Raw genomic sequence first — 18,109 nt, forward strand, 5'->3', positions numbered from 1 at the left:
TTACTTTGATGATAACCTATTAGTTTTTTTTGTGAATAAGTACATTGCAATAGAGAAACGAGGAAACGGTTTACAAATATAAGAATTGAATCTTGAACCTCTTGTCAATTAACTTGAAATCCACACAAATTTATCGCTGAGCCGGTGGACGATCTGCAATAATCAATTAGTTTTATCCTTTTATAGTTTCAATAATGCTATGGTAAATCGATTGCTGAACAGAATAGCCAAAATCGTTGCTGAACTAAATATGCACAATATCAACACATAATTTGTTTGTAAATTGAATCACAATGATAAACATTATAGCAGCTTGTTTTCAAAGATGGCCTTTCTAGAACCTGCAATTTCATTGAAACATTACCGGAAACTTGAAGAGAACAAAGGCAGAGAAATAGTTATTACAGGAAGATGACGAGTCTGCTTTCTGTATATAAAATATAGGATTGTACATGTCAAAATGTATCAGACATAAGTGGATGAACATCTGATACAGATGTAATGATGGAATCCTTGTAAAATCCGTTTGAGGATGAAGTGAAGTACCCGATCTCAGTTGGTTTGTGACAACAACCTCTGCTGGTTTTGGCTGAGTCGGAATAAAACCTCGCAAAACTCTAATTCTCTCCAGTTCCATGGCCACTTCTTTCATTGTTGGCCTATCTTTGCAATCTAAGTTTAAGCATCTTTTAGCAAGGTAAGCAACTGCAACTAGTTCCTCCTTTTGGCCATCCTTAAAAACTTGAGGGTCAAGTGTATCTAGTAAATGGTTTTGGCCCACCGAGGAGATGAAATAGGAGATTAGGCTTTTCTTTTCTTGCGATCCAGATGTTAAGACTGGCTTTTGTGCTGTTAAGAGCTCGACCAGAACCACTCCGAAACTATAAACATCACTTTTCTCAGTGAATTGACTTGACTGAAAGTATTCAGGGTCTAAATACCCAAAGGTTCCTTGAACTTGAGTTGTCAAGTGAGTTTGATCAATGCCGATTGATCTCGATATTCCGAAATCTGATACCTTAGCTCGGAAATTTTCATCTAGTAGTATGTTACTGGACTTTATATCTCTGTGATGGGGACAGAAGCAGAAGAGTGTAAGTAAGAAATTGCATTTGAAACTTCAGCTGCTATATATGCGTAATCGCATATCCCAAGATCTTGGGTATTCTTCATTTTGGTCATGGATTAGCTGAGAAAGGGTTCCATTTGGAATGAATTCATAAACGAGTAGAGGGACTTCGGTCTCTAAGCAACAGCCTAATAATTTGACAACATTTCGGTGATCAATTTTGGCAAGAATAACGATCTCATTGATGAATGGGTCGAGATGCTCTTGGTCTACTATTTTGGACTTCTTTACAGCCACAATTCTCCCATCATGCAACATTCCTTTGTAAACCACGCCTTGGCCACCACGACCCAGGATTCTGTTCTCGTTATACTGATCGGTTGCAGTTTGTAACTCTTTGGAAGTGAAGAATTTAATATTCTCCACACCACCTTCTTTAGAAGACAACTTTTTCTCAAGCAGTAGCCCACCATTTCTTTTAAAATGCTCTTGCTTGCGTTTTATATTTCTCCTTTTCTCTAGTTTCCTATAAAGCCACCAAACTCCAGCAAGGAAAAACAAGAACCCTGCAGCTAAGCAAATACCTGCGATCAAAATGAAAGTCAGTCATCGATTAACTTCTGACATTCTTAATATCTCCATTTAAGCTAAGATTTGAAATAAAATTTTCCATTTTAAGTTCTAATGTAATACTATCCTAAGAGGAAAGCAAGAAAGCCAATACTAGTTTCTAACAATTAAATGAATAGGTTAAACTATTCTCGAGCAAAAAGAGAGATATGGTAAACTTGACTTAATCTTTATACAGCTTTTCATGTAATACAATATAATTAAATAAAATGACCTTATTATGAACGATGAAATTGTTTATGGGTCAAGCCGACCCTATTGAGGCTTAAAATCCTCGGACTTCGTTTGGTTTTTGAAAATATTTTTTATTTTTAAAAAATTAAAAAATATATGATAAATAAAAATAAAATTTTGTTTTCATTATTGAAAACATGGTTGATAACTATCTTTCTATAATAGAAATACTGAAATTAAAAAAAAACATTTATATGGATTTAAATGATGGTATTGAATTTAATATATGAAAAATTGTTGAAATTAAAATAATCGAATATTTTTATATTTATTTGGGTTTGAACTAAGGATAACTCATTTAAAGTTAAAAAAAAAATTTATCTTGATCTTTTGAGTTTTACAAAATATTTTTAGTGAATAATAAAAACAACTTTTTATTATTTTTTAATTTTACATATTTTCATCTGAAAATTTACTTTTAAAAATTCAATTAAATGAATGTTTTCCATTTTAAGGAAATGAAAATGAAAATGGCCTCTATCTATCCCCTAAAACTATATGGAGTCTTAATTTTTAGGATCACTGATGTAAGATTCTTCTATAATTTTGCAAATTTTGGGATTACTAACCTAGAGCAACAACAGTAAGAGATGTCTTGGACGACGGATCCTTGTCGGGTAAACTACAGCCTGTTCCACTTTTCTTACCATCGCCTTCATAACCCACCGGACATGAACAATTGTACGTCCCAGGTAAGTTGGTACATCTTGCCGTTCCATTGCAAGGGCTCATACTTTCACACTCGTTTATATCTGAAATTTGCAGATTGTATGCAAGTAATAAATAACACTATCTTTAATGTTAGAAACTACAAATCCATGGGGTATATATACCTATAGTTACCTTGACATCCATTAGGGAGGTAAGGGTTCCCCATGTAACCCTCAAGACACTTGCACAAATATCCAGAGTTATTTTCTGAATCAACGCATTTACTATACTCTTTGCATGCAAAATTGTTTACATCCATATTCGCTTCGTTGCAACTCGTATTCCCGATGTTCCAATCAAGAGTGATTGGAAACCGCCTGCTTTGAAACTCAAAACCACGAAGATCTGAAGCAGAGAAGGTATAACTATCGACCTCTGCAACAAATGCATAGCTGCAGGGGTTTTCGGGCAACACATTGGTATGGTTGGCGTAGCTTCCGAGACTTATCTTGTAGCTCCTCACATCCTTTGGGATACTTGTCTGACAGCATCCAATCCCAGAGCAAGACCCGTTTGAAACATCAGTGATGTTGTTACAGAACGACAAACAACCAGTTGCGTAACGTTTTCCGTAGAAACCTTGGACGACAGCAGACGTGTCACACCCGATTGCAGTAAACTTGTTCTTGTTATTGTTTATTGAAAATTCAAGAAGTCGTAAGCCGTGAAATAACAAATTCCTGTTTGATGTGTTGTAACAATCATAGCCTGTATTACAAAAGGATGCGCAACTGACCATCGGTAGATATGTTGATGACTTCGAGGTTACCGTTGCCTAAGAACGCTTTGTTGGGTATGTAACTAGTGTTACATGTGATGAGAAACTGTTCAGTGATGTTGCAATCGCCGCCGGTACCAAACGGGTATGGGATGATAACATCTCCGCAGTGGCTTCGGCAGCCAGGTTTTGCTACCGATGGTGTTGAAGCTTTTACCGTCAATATAACATTAAGCAAGATCATAAGCTGCATAAGCACTAGTGATCTGATGGAACCCATGGCTGTTTTTTCTAGACTGGGGGATACCAATGCTTCAATTTACAAATTCGGAAACATATAAAAAAGGTTAGGGAAGCCTGCTTGACCTTACTAAATACTAACAGTAGGGAGGATGTAAAGTGACCCAATAGACGAGTGGGGAATATCAGTGTTGTCTGTCCTTTGGCTTCCGCTGTTGAATAACGCGTGGTGACTTTGGATTGTCCATAATTTCTTGGAATGGATGAGATGCTAACTTTGATTCTGTCAAATTATATTTAGTGCTAATAAGTGGAAAACTTGGGTCTTTTCACTTGGTTTTGCTTGCAATACAAGTAGATTTTATGATTTTCTTTTACATGATAATATAATATAACAAAGTAAAGTTAAAAATAATTGAAATGCGAATAAATTTGATGTGAAAATGATAATAAAAATATATATTCTCTTTTATTAAAAAATTATTAAAAAGTTCGAACTCCAATATTTAGAGTCTTTGTTAACATTCCAATTGTCTTAATCATCGCAACTGTACATGTTGACTAACAATCTTCATCATCACCAAGTAATTACTCCAAAATTTGTCGAAACTAATATTAAAAACACTCTTTACCTTCCCTATTTTAGACCCATTCTAAGCAATCAACTTCTTGAAAGTGATCATGGCTTGCAAATGACCCTTATAATCATGCAAATTCTTCAAAGTAATAAAAGTATAATAGCAAAACGTTTCTCACTAGGACGACAATCAACCCAAAGTTCATTTGTGATTATACACAAAAATTGTAATAGAAGAAGCATGCTAAACTAAACTCTTAACATGAGATGTTTTACCAACATCATTCAAAATTAAATTGACACAAGATGTTGTACATGGTGACCAAAAGATGTTAGGATACTTTTCATTAAAAAAAATTTCCTAACAGCTTTATAAGTTGCAGCATTATATGTAATTAGCTAGACCACATCGCTCAAACCAACAATTTTTACAATCTTCGCAAATAAATTGCAAAGAGTATCGACATCTAAAATCATGTTTGATGCGTTAACGGGTTTGCTAAAGCATAATCTTTTAGGAAAATACAATAGAAAATTGGTTGATGACTTTTGTCTTGTATCTTTCTACCCACCTCCCATTATGGTGCTTCCACATTCCACCCAAATACTGTAAATCCCTTTTTGAGTATTCTAGTAGATTGGTTCACAATGCATGATATGATGGAGCTTTGTATCTCAATCCCATAGATGCTATGGCATCAAGGCACAATTGAAACTTGTCAATCTTTGATCCTATTTGTGGAGTCTAAAAACTCCATTGGCAATATACCAAATAAATTATTTTATTTTTTAAATATTTTACTATACCCCTAGAGAACACTTGCTAATCTCTTGACATTGCTTATGGAGTCTAAAAACTTTATTGGTAATGTACCAAATAATATTCCAAATAAAAAAGCATTAACTTGACAGTGTAATTTTTTTATTCCATAAGCATTCTTAAAAAATTAACATTGTCTTTTTTAATATCCATTTTTTTAATATTTGACTATACTCCTACAGGACATTTGTCCACCCCTGATCATGCTTATGAAGTCTAAAAAGTCTACTAATTGTGTCTTGTTATAAAATAAAGAGAGATGGAGAGAATAAAGAACAAAGAAAATATGGAAGCAATAGAGAATGTACTTTATTGATCAATTAGGATGATTACAATGCTTCATCAGAGTCTCTAATTATAGGCATAAGAAGTATAAAATAAGTAAAGATCTAATTCTAATAACTATTAGAATTTAAAGTACATTAAAATTTTATCTTGATCATGATGGACATCCACTTAATAAGATATTCATAACACTCCCCCTTGGTTGTCCATTGGTAGATAATGTACCTCGTTAAAACCTTCTTAAGAAAAACCATGTGGGATAAAAACCTAATGAATGAAAAAGAGTACACGATATATAATATGCATAATATGCTGCCTCATTAAAAACCTTACCAGGAAAACTTAATTGGACAAAACCTCAGTTAAGGGAAAAAGAGTACAACGCATATTTACTTCCCCTTATGAAAACATCACATACTTTCTCATATTCTACGTATTCAATCTTGAATACTAGTTTTTCAAATGACTATTTGAATGTATTGCTAAGCATTTATATCACTATTCTTTTAAAAGTCATGAGTGAGGGAAATTGGGGAAATATATTTTGATCTCTTAAGGAGATTCAACAATAATCATAACAAAATTTAATCATGATTATTTTATAAAAACACAAATAGGTATTTTGGATAATTTTATAACCCTCCTTCAACTACTATTCACTAAGTCAAAGTTACCACATATATTCAAATTATTTCAATTCATATAAATGAAAAATTTCTCGAGAATTTCAATATGCTCCTAGCATCCTAAATCCTTCAAGGATTTTACTATAAACTTTACTATATAATGATTCATAAAAGGTTGTAACAATAACCATTAGATACAAGTTAAATTTTTTATGAATTTTCAATTTAATAATATATCTAAAGATTATTGCATCCACCACAAAAGAATATTATATCTTTTCATAATCAATGCCAGGACTTAGCGAAAAACTTCATATTTTTATTCCGCTTTTGCAGAACTACTTCAATTGAACCCTTACTAGCTTTATACCTTTAGATATTTGGACTACTGGTCAAAACACTCGAGGAATTTAATTGTATTTGAGTTATGTCTTTCTATTTTGATCAATTTATTCTATATCTATATTTCTAAATAGATTTATTCAAGATCCTCCTTTTATCTCATTATTTCAATAGTAATATTGCATGCAAAATCATTGTTGACCAATTTTATTATTCGGTTCCACATTTTCTCAAATTAACATAACTTATCGAGATCTCTTATTTTCATTATTTTAAAATTCAGTTTCAGGTACATGAATCTCTTCTAAAGTTTTACTTATTAGTTATGTCTTGGGTCTCTTCTAGAGCATCCGCCTCCACTATATGACCATCTAGAAGAATTTTCATTTTTGGAACCGATCAATCTATTATTTATTCTAGCTGATTGTCCTACTGGAACTTTGATTCAAATTAAAATATTAGATGGTATATAACACTTGGTTATTCTAAAAAATTTTGTAAATACATCTAACAGTTAACTTGTAATGAGTTATCCTTATTGATCTTTTGGTTCAAATTACTCTCCCCTAACTAATTTAAAGTTATTAATCAAAATTGTAATCACAAATCATGTCATAATTGAATCTTGAATACATTCAAAACATCTAATAATATAAAGAAACTTGTAATTAATATATATTCTCAACTTTCTTTGAGGATTCACTCATCTTCGTGCGTTGTGGTGGAGCAATTGAAACATATACACACATACAAAAATTTAAAGATGAGAAATATTTAGTTCTTGACCAAAAACCAATTATAATAGGGAGTATTTATAACTTATTTGCTTGATGTGTACAAGACATAAATCAACATAATCTCATGTTCAAATAGAAAGTTTAGTTCTCATAAGTAATGGTTTAGACACTTATCAGAGGAATTTAATCAATAATTTCTCTAAACCATTATGCACAAACTTTTACAAAAAAAAATTCAAACTCAATCAATAAAAGATTTAGATATAAACTCATCAGTATTAGCAAGATGAATTCTCTTAATTGCATGATCTGAAATTAATTATTTAAACAAGCAATCTTGCGAACGTCAGGTTACAAATTGATAACACATATGTGATTATTTTGTAAATGTATCTACCAAAATCATATAATATTAAAATCATCCACATGGTGGATGAATGAACACATATTCATTTCAGAAATGCAAGACATTAAATCTCAACTTTAGCTAGTGAGTTTCTAAGAGTGAATTTTCATTGAGAACAAGTAAAAAATGAGAATTCTTTAAATTAAAGAATCTTCTGGTTCTTTAATAAATGTCCATAGGAATTCTCAATTAATTTTCGCATCATATATGATCTAGGATGTTTTAACTAGTCATGCCAAGTAGTAAATGCATTTTTATCAGTAAACTTCTGGTTTACTTTAACATGTATTTCAATTGTACTAAATTGTAACAAATTAATAATTTTACTATCATTCCTTTTACTTTGTACCCTCATATAAGTGCTATTGTGACATTTACTACTGGAAATGTCTAAATCAATGTGAATATTATAATTTCTCTAAGTTAACAAAATAAATATAATTTCCAAATAATTATATGCAATATTCGCTTCAGGGATTATGCCAAAATCTTCAAATGTAGGGAATTTACTACATCCACGTTAAAGATTATGCCTTTCAAATTTATTATACAGTGCTACATTCTCTTCAGGGAATGGTTAGGTTTCGTGGTTAAAAACTTTTGTTCAATCATAAGTAATTTTTTTTCATGATATTGCTACTATAAGAGCACATTTGGATCATGAAAAGTTGAATAAGTTCTCTCTTGCAAGGTTCTCATCAATAATATTTTTCCACGTAATATTAATTGAGAACTTATTTTGAATACTGTAAAGTTATACTCACAGTTTTAAAACTTTACAACTTCAGGTGTATCCAACCATAACGAGCTTTAGATAGAATTACTATATTCTACTGCTCACATTTTCCTTTTAAATTATTCCAGAATTTATGTAGATCTTTCAGAGTCAAATATTTTTCTTGCAACTTCTTAATGGGGATGATGACAAAAGAAGATCACAAAGATTATAAAATAAATATAAATTAATAACTCAATCCTCTCTTTTTTATCCTTTCAAAATAGACCTCTGATACCAATTACAAGGTATGAAAGGGAATGCGGAAGTCTATTGATTTATTTATTACTGAAGTAATTAAATTTCTTGCTGAAGTAATTAAATTTCAAATAAATTTCTTGAGAGGTTTATTTACGGAGTTGGTTGATAAAACCAACAAGACTATTGTAATACCCAATTTTAGCCCGGGCTCACAAAAAAATAATAAACCCAAAATAATAAAACAAAGTCTAAGTCCAGTACAAAATTATATCATTTGGCCCGATCGAAATGACCCATTACTTGAAAAGGTTCAAGGTCCATCTACAAGCTTATGGAAACCTAATCTTCAAGGATATGCAACCTTAGATATGATATGCAATCTTAGATATGATATGTGCAATCTTGGATATGATATGCAATCTTAGAAGATATGATTTTGTAATCTTAGAGATTTAATTTGTAGATACCCTTTAATCTTAGCCGTTGATATAATTGATCTGTACCGTTGGATTTGGGGAGGCTCAACTATAAATAGAGGCCTCTCCCTTCATTGTAGGGAGGAGAAAAAAATCAATAAAAAAAGGAGAACGATTGGCAGTTTTTTAAACATGGCTTACTGTTTTTTTTTCTTTCGACTATTTTTTACTTATTTACGATTTTAAAAAAAAAAGGAGAAGGCGATACCACTGCGAATTTTATTTATTTATTTTATTTAGCCCTAATAAAGTGACGCGTTTCAAAGGATGAAGATATTTTCCCATTCGAGCTCTATGAGTTATTCGAGCCTTTTAATTGGGCCCTTCATTTTTTTCTTTAATTCTGTTGATTTTCAATTTAATCCTTAATCTTTCATTTTAGGTTTTTAGTCTATTTTATTAATTTTGTTATTATTATTATTATTATATTATATATTATTATTATTATACCTACATATATGTGCGCATATGCATGTTAATATATATACATATATATTTTAAACGTTTTAATATATATACATATTATATACATACTTTATTATTATTTTATTTTCATAGTTTTTTATACATATATATATACACATTTATATTTCATAATATTTATATGTTTGCCCATATTCTATGATTTTTATATGTTTATACATTTTTGTAATATGTACACATATATTTATACTCCATTCAAAGTTTATTATAAATATTTTTCATGTTTTTATATTATACTTATATATTTCATTTTTTTTGTAAATGCATGAATATATTTTATATGTATATATTTATATTTTCCTTGTTTTCATAAATGCATTATGTATTTTATATATATAAGTTTTATAACCCAAAATTTTATGAGTAAATTATCTTTATGTCTTTTATTCTTCATAATTTCAAATGTATATATATTTTGTACCTTTTTCTCTTTATATTTTTTTTGTTTATTTCCTTCATTTGCTTATTGATTTATGTTTTCATTTATATTCATTTGATATTTTACATGTCGTTGTTTATGTACATTAATTTCGTTTATTTCTATGCCATTGCTGTATTTATTATTACATTTTATATTTAATGTAGCATCACATCATTTTTTTACTCGATTTTAAAATTTTCAAAATTGAGATAACACTCGTATTTAGGATTTTCAAGGAAATTGAGCCCTAACGTATTGAGTTCCAATTTTCTTCGTTAAATCCAACGATCGAGGGTTGCTCATTAATAAAAAATATATAAAATAAAAAGCTTATTGTTGGGGAGTTAAATATGTTGTATCCTAACGTATTGGATGTGACGTATTGATTTTTCGAGACAAAGATTTTTTTGAAAAAATGATAATAAAGGAAATATTTCAAGTTTGGGATTTTGAGGAATTATGCCCTAACGTATTGGGCCGTGATTTCTTAAATCTTAAACAAATGAATATTCTTTTAAATTTTTATTACACGAGTTTTAGACTAATTCATTTTTGAGGAAATTAGAATGTTGTTCCCTAACGCATTGGGTGTAACATTTTCTTTCTCCGAAATGATAAGGGTCTTAATAAGTAACGTTTTTAAGTTTTTGCTAAGGATTATATTTTTCAAATTTTCGACATTAAGACACTAATTAATTAACTAGGTACCAATTTTGGGCGTTACGAGGGTGCTAATCCTTCATCGTACGTAACCGGCTCCCGGATCTGTTTTTCTAAAACTCGTAGACCAAAGCTGTTTTTTTAGGTGATCCAATCACACCTCAAGAAAAGATTGGTGGCGACCCCCAATTTTCATTTTTTAAAGTCGACAACCTAAATTTTTTTTTAAAAAAATGGTTTCGACAGCTTGGCGACTCCGCTAGGGACCTTTTAAAAAAAAAGAGAGTCGAGCCACAAAGTTGATTAATTCTTGTCTTATGGTCGAAAATTTCATTTTTTTTAAATTCATGGTATCCTGTTGTATTCATTATTTCTTGCTTAATAGATTTAAGTATTGTTCGCATTACACATTACATGAGTGAAATAATTTTACCCTTTTAAGTGGGAGCAAGAAACTAGTCCTTGGTGAGGTTTTCACCTCCGTGCAAGGTAGTGGACCGCTTCCAGAATACATCCGTACCTATGTCTTCGTGAGATTTTCATCTTCGTGCAGCCATAGGGAAATGTATTCCCCTGAACTAAACTCGGTTCATATGAGCCTATAATGGGTGAGGATTGAGGAATCTGCTGGTTCGGGTACCTTTACTTTAGAACCAAACCGCATATAATGAACCTTAGGAACTTGCCCTAGGTAGAACTATGCCAAACCCCTAGAGGTCACCCGAGTAGGTACTTTATTTATTTGCTTTTACTTTGTACTAACTTGTTTTTTATGTTGTTTTTATTATGATTGCATTGCATTTTCATCTTAAAAAAGAGGTGTTGATTCACGTTCAGTTGCTAAATAGAGAGCTTGTTATAAGAAAATGGGTTTCTTGATAAAGTGGATGACAATATGGTTGTCCGAATAGGGTCCAAGAACATGTGATAAGAGAAGGATGATTATTTAATGGAGGACTACACGACTATGGCTCCGTTGCCCAAGGATTCAAGATGACAAAGATTATTTGAGAGCTGCTGAACCTTCTTAAAGAGAAGCCAACAAGCATCACGAGGATGAGTGTGCAACAACTTACGACCCGGATCGAGCAAAAAGGAGATAGAAGAGACGTTTTTTGAAGAGTTCGTGAGATTTATCTTAACGCTCGAATGAAGAAGAGGATTGAATATCTCCGCCTATGAGGGCAAGACTGTATAAATATCTATTTTATGTAAAGAGATTTGTTTTCTAGTAAAGTTTTCTAAATGGAATTGAATCAGAATCAACATCTCTTTATGCATTCATTGCATGCATTTGCATTGCATGACATCATAAACATTAAAGTCTACTAAAAGATCCTAATCGATTAAAATCATTCCTCAGTTAACCTGGAAACCAACCAACCTACCAAACATCACTACGGTACTCGGTCAAAAACTAAGTAATGGACCAAAGATTGGAAAGACCTGAACAACTCCAAAGGGAGAGGTAGGACCAGCTACTGCTGCAAGAGCGTTAGCTAAGGTTCAACAAAATATGATGGATAATAAAAAAATGAAGTTCTGTGAAGGAGTTAAAAGAAACATTCACATCAATGTCATACATGAAGACAACTGAAAAGGGATCTTGTTAGACATCTACCCTTATAAACTTGGAAGTGTTCTGAATAATCAGATTGCAGAAGAAATCCTTGTAGTATTTAGAGATTACTTAAAGTAATATTCAGAACACACTTGTTGCTTTCAGCCTAGAGGCAATAAGAACTCATTTGTGAAATAGGCTCATGTCTGAATGTTATTATTTTAATAAAATGCATTTTTGCGATCATTTTTTGAGCCAATATTCTTTCGCTCTTTACGAATAATTATTTTTTCTTCTTTCATTCTTTTGGATTTTCTTCCAAACCAATCTTTCATTCATAATCATATTATCTATAAATTTATACATTATTTGTATATTCTTTAGCACCTACAATAGGTCCCTGGATATCAATGACATGAGTGACGCTGCTACAGACTCAAAATCTCCTTTTGAGTGAGACATGTGTTTAGAGGGATCTCATGACTTTGAACATGGCATAGATTGTAGCCTATTTCCAGACTTGTTGAGGATGGGATAGACAGAGCCTACCTCACAAGGAATCATTAGAAATTGTAAGCTGGGTGAAGATTAGAATTGACCTGACTGCCAAGATGAAGCAAGACTTTGTTGAGTTATTTCTAGAGTTCAAAGATGTCTTTGTATGATCATACCAGTATATGCCCAGGACAAGTGCTAATAATGAAATCTGCATAGCAGCACGATGGTAGAAATTCGCAGTGTGAACAATGCAACGAGAATTCTTTGCCGGGGCAATGCTTTTCTAGTTGACTTAGCATAGCTTTGCCCATTTGAAGACGAGTTTCCATTTCTTCAAGTTCTGTTGGATTTTATCCTGATTGAAGAGGAAGATCCAAAGTTTCCTGTTGAAGTTTCACCCTAGGAGGCTCTATGAAAGAAATCTGATATCAAAGAAGTCAAAGTCAAAATAAATGGTCATCCAAATCAGAAAAAATTGAAAAAAAAGTGAAAAAGAAGAGGTCAAGGTGAAAACCTGCAAAGGGCGCTTTGACCAAAGGTGGATTTGAGATGAAAACCCGAAAAGGGTGACTTAAGTTTTGAGCAAAATGGGGCATGGACGTCATCATCGAAGGTTTCTTATGGGCATTACTTCAGCAAATGGGTAAAGGCTGCTTTATACGTCAATATCATCATATGCCGATATAGAATTTCAGAGAGGATTACATTGGATAATGCGTTGAGCTTGAACAATAGCACGATAGTTGAGGTCTGTAATCAATTCAAAATCAGACACCATGATTCGTCATTAAATTGCCTAGAGGTGAACATCAAGAAAATTGAAGGAAAATGGCCCAGACTTGCAATGACTGGCATGAAAAATTACCATTTTGCCCTCCTTATTTGTCGAACATCTATCAAGACGTTCACCGGGGCAACACCTTTCTCTTTGGTTTACGGGATTGAGGTAGTTTTACCTATTGAAATCACTTCTCTCCGGGTATTAGTTGAGCTAGAGTGGGATGAAGTAGAAATAGATCCAATCGCGATGTGATCAGTTGAACCTAGGAAAAGGGTTAAGAGCTATTTATCAGGGTCAGATGTACCAGAAATAAATGATACGAGCCCATAATAAACAGGGTCATCTTAGAGAATTCCATAAGAAGGCTGGATGTTGGAAAAGATTATTCCTCTACAAAAGAATTTTAGAGGGAAATGAATCCCAAATTGGGAAGGTTCTTATGTTGAGCACTGATTGCCTAATCCTATCAACTCAAATTCAGTCAAGGAACACTTCGCTTAGAGAAGGAGAAAGGACCAAGGTGAAAACCAGCAAGGGGCACTTTGAGTCGTAAAAAAAAGATGAAAAAAATAAAAATGGAGAGGCCAAGGTGAAAATCCGCAAAGGACGCCTTGAGACCAAAGGGGATTTGAGTTGAAAACCCGAAAAGGGCGGCTCAAATATTGATCAAAATGGGGCATGAGGTGATCAGAGCAACTCGAATCTTGATCAGATTGGGGCATGTGGTGATCTAGTTATACTTGAATCAACAAAAAGAGTAGGCAACATCTTGAGGCATCGACAGAGTACTGTAGATCTCTCAAACACATGTCAAACTCAGAAGGGTCTTCAGAAAGTTTGTACGGAGAAGTTCAAGCTACGATATCTGGGGCACCTAATTTTCATACTATTGAATTTGTTGTTCTTAAAATACTTCGTTCTTTTCTAAGACACACATTCCCAATCAATTTCTTTGTTATCCTTCTTTACTATTTTTGATAATTTATTCCTTTCAAGCTATGCTCAGAATCAGCTTCTTCTTATCTATTGTTATTACTTTTTTTTTGCAAGCATGTTGCATTAGAATAATGATTAATGGACTAATAAAACTTTCACAAGGGAAGTTTTGCATATTACTTTAGAAGTTTCTAAATAATACAGGAACCTGAAACAGGACTATTGTTTAGAATGCACTAAGTTTAAAGGTTGGAAATTTAAAAAGGAAAAGTCTAAATTAGGACTTTCTCTTTGGATTTTGTTATCAAAAACATTGATTGAGCAAAGTGACGAGATGTCAAGTTGGTGACAAAGCTAAAATAAACAAGCGAGCAATGATCACCAAGCAATAGGAAGAGGTTTCCTCGGAGAAGAAAGCCTTCATTTGCATATGAGCCTTTAGTGCGACACCTTAGGCATGGTGTAAAGGACCAAAGAATTTCACATTCTATATCCTTGAATTGCGATAGGAGTGGATTGAGAAAAAGCCATATATTTCTACCATCGGGTTGCAGTGGGAGAATGATGGTACAAATTTTACGTCCCAGTGGATTGAATTTTGAGGGAAATCTGACTAAGGGGAGACGCCAGCCGAGTAAGAAGTTGTTGTAGCACGTCAGTGATAAAGCCGTAATAAACTTCGAGCAATGATAACTTAAGTGAAAAAGGGATCATTCTCAAAAATAGCATTCTACATTCATGCAAACACCATTCACACATGTCTAGTTAGGCATATTTAGGTTAATTATACAGGTCATGTTCCTCGGAGAGCAGATCGAAGATACCAGCCTTGCCTCCCTAGGTTGTAGTGGAGTAGGTTGAAGATAGCAGATCTTGCCTTCCTGCATCGACAGCGAAGCAGATCGAAGATACCAGCCTTGCCTCCCTGGGTTGCAGCGGAGCAGGTTAAAAATAGCAGATCTTACCTTCCTGCGCCGACAGCGAAGCAGATCGAAGACACCAGCCTTGCCTCCCTGGGTTGCAGCGGAGCAGGATAAAAATAGCAGATCTTGCCTTCCTACACCGACAGCGAAGCAGATCGAAGACACCAGCTTTGCCTCTCTGGGTTACAGCGGAGCAGGTTAAAAATAGCAGATCTTGCCTTTCTGCGCCGACAGCGAACCAGATCGAAGACACCAGCCTTACATCCCTGGGTTGCAGCGGAGCAGGTTAAAAATAGTAGATCTTGCCTTCCTGCGCGGACAGTGAAGCAGATCGAAGACACCAGCCTTGCCTCCCTGGGTTGCAGTGGAGCAGGTTAAAAATAGCAGATCTTGCCTTCCTGCACTGACAGCGAAGCAGATCAAAGACTCTAGCCTTATCTCCCTGAGCAGCAGTGGAGTAGGTTGAAAATTACAAATCTTATTTCCCTAAGCAGTAGCGGAGTAGATCGAAGACACTAACCTTGCCTCCCTCGGTGGCAGCGAAGCAGGTTAAAGATAGCAGATATTGCCTTTCTGTACTGACACTGAAACAGATCGAAGACACTAGCCTGGCCTCTCTCGGTGGCAGTGGAGCAGGTTAAAGATTACAAATCTTATCTCCTTAAGCAGTAGTGGAGCAGATCGCATCCAGCCTTATTTCCCTGGCGGTGTAGTGGAACAAATTGAAGCCACGACGACGAATCTTGTTTCCCCAACATTGCAATTTAAAAGATTGAAGATGACGAATCTTATCTCCCTGAAGTTGCAGTGGAGTAGACTGAGTAAGAAAGTTTTATCCCCCTGAAATTGCAGTGGGGTAGACTGAATAAACAAATTCTATCTCCCTAAAGTTGTAGTGGAGTGGATTAGAAGGATGGATCTTGTCTCTCTGAAATTACGGTATAGCAGATCGTATCAAATTCATCTTTGAGTTGCAGCGGATCAAGTTGAAGCTACAAATCTTATCTCCCTGAAGTTGCAGTGGAACAGATTTTGTTCTCTTGAGAAACTACAACGTACGAATTCTATCTCCCTGGCATTGTAGTGGAGTAGAAATGCTAGTTCCTATACCTCTGAAGATGCAGTAGGAAGGAATGAGGCTACTTGAAGAAGAAGAGTTCCAAAGTCCAGCACGACCGGGCAAAATTGGGCATTTTTAAAGTCTTTGCTTCATTCATGTTACACGACAACGAGCAAAGAGGGGCAGCTGTAGTACCCAATTTTAGCTTGGGCTTACAAAAAAATAATAAACCCAAAATAATAAAACAAAGTCTAAGTCCAGAATAAAATTATATCATTTGGCCCGATCGGAATGGCCCATTACTTGAAAAGGTTGAAGATCCATCTACAAGCTTATGGAAACCTAATCTTCAAGGATATGCAATCTTAGATATGATATGTACAATCTTGGATATGATATGCAATCTTAGAAGATATGATTTTGTAATCTTAGAGATTTAATTTGTAGATACCCTTTAATCTTAGCCGTTAATGTAATTGATCTGTACCGTTGGATTTTAAGAGGCTCAACTATAAATAGAGGCATCTCCCTTCATTGTAGGGAGGAGAAAAAATCAATAAAAAAAAGGAGAACGATTGGCAGTTTTTTAAAGGTGGCTTACTATTTTTTTTTCTTTTGATTATTTTTTTACTTATTTACGATTTTAAAAAAAGGGAGAAGGTGATACCACTACGAATTTTATTTGTTTTTTTATTTAGCCCTAATAAAGTGACGCGTTTCAAAGGATGAAGATATTTTCCCATTCGAGCTCTATGAGTTATTCGCGCCTTTTAATTGGGCCCTTCATTTTTTTTCTTTAATTATGTTGATTTTCAATTTAATCCTTAATATTTCATTTTAGGTTTTTAGTCTATTTTATTAATTTTGTTATTATTATTTTATATATTATTATACCTACATATATGTGCGCATATGCATGTTAATATATATACATATATATTTTAAACGTTTTAATATATATACATATTATATACATACTTTATTATTATTTTATTTTCATAGTTTTTTATACATATATATATACACATTTATATTTCATAATATTTATATGTTTGCCCATATTCTATGATTTTTATATGTTTAGACATTTTTGTAATATGTACACATATATTTATACTCCATTCAAAGCTTATTATAAATGTTTTCTACGTTTTTATATTATACTTATATGTTTCATTTTTTTGTAAATGCATGAATATATTTTATATGTATATATTTATATTTTCCTTGTTTTCATAAATGCATTATGTATTTAATATATATAAGTTTTATAACCCAAAATTTTATGAGTAAATTATATTTATGTCTTTTATTCCTCATAATTTCAAATGTATATATATTTTGTACCTTTTTCTCTTTATATTTTTTTTGTTTATTTCCTTCATTTGCTTATTGATTTATGTTTTCATTTATATTCATTTGATACTTTACATGTCGTTGTTTATGTACATTAATTTCATTTATTTCTATGCCATTGTTGTATTTATTATTACATTTTATATTTAATGTAGCATCACATTATTTTTTTACTCGATTTTAAAATTTTCAAAATTGAGATAACACTCGTATTTAGGATTTTCAAGGAAATTGAGCCCTAATGTATTGGGTTCCGATTTTCTTCGTTAAATCTAACGATCGAGGGTTGCTTATTAATAAAAAAATATATAAAATAAAAAGCTTGTTGTTGGGGAGTTAAATATGTTGTATCCTAACGTATTGGATGTGACGTATTGATTTCTCGAGACAAATATTTTTTTGAAAAACTGATAATAAAGGAAATATTTCAAGTTTGGGATTTTGAGGAATTGTGCCGTAACGTATTGGGCCGCGATTTCTTAAATCTTAAACAAATGAATATTCTTTTAAATTTTTATTACACGAGTTTTAGACTAATTCATTTTTGAGGAAATTAGAATGTTGTGCCCTAACGCATTGGGTG

At 32.9% G+C, this 18,109-nt stretch overlaps 1 pseudogene; it reads right to left on the reverse strand.

Moving 5' to 3' along the window:
- Positions 1-349: 349 nt before the first annotated feature.
- On the reverse strand, positions 350-3,848 carry LOC107908026 (wall-associated receptor kinase 5-like; annotated as a pseudogene).
- Positions 3,849-18,109: the final 14,261 nt, after the last annotated feature.

The sequence above is a fragment of the Gossypium hirsutum genome, chromosome D02 (assembly GCF_007990345.1).
Source record: "Gossypium hirsutum isolate 1008001.06 chromosome D02, Gossypium_hirsutum_v2.1, whole genome shotgun sequence".
Classification (NCBI taxonomy): Eukaryota; Viridiplantae; Streptophyta; class Magnoliopsida; order Malvales; family Malvaceae; genus Gossypium; species Gossypium hirsutum.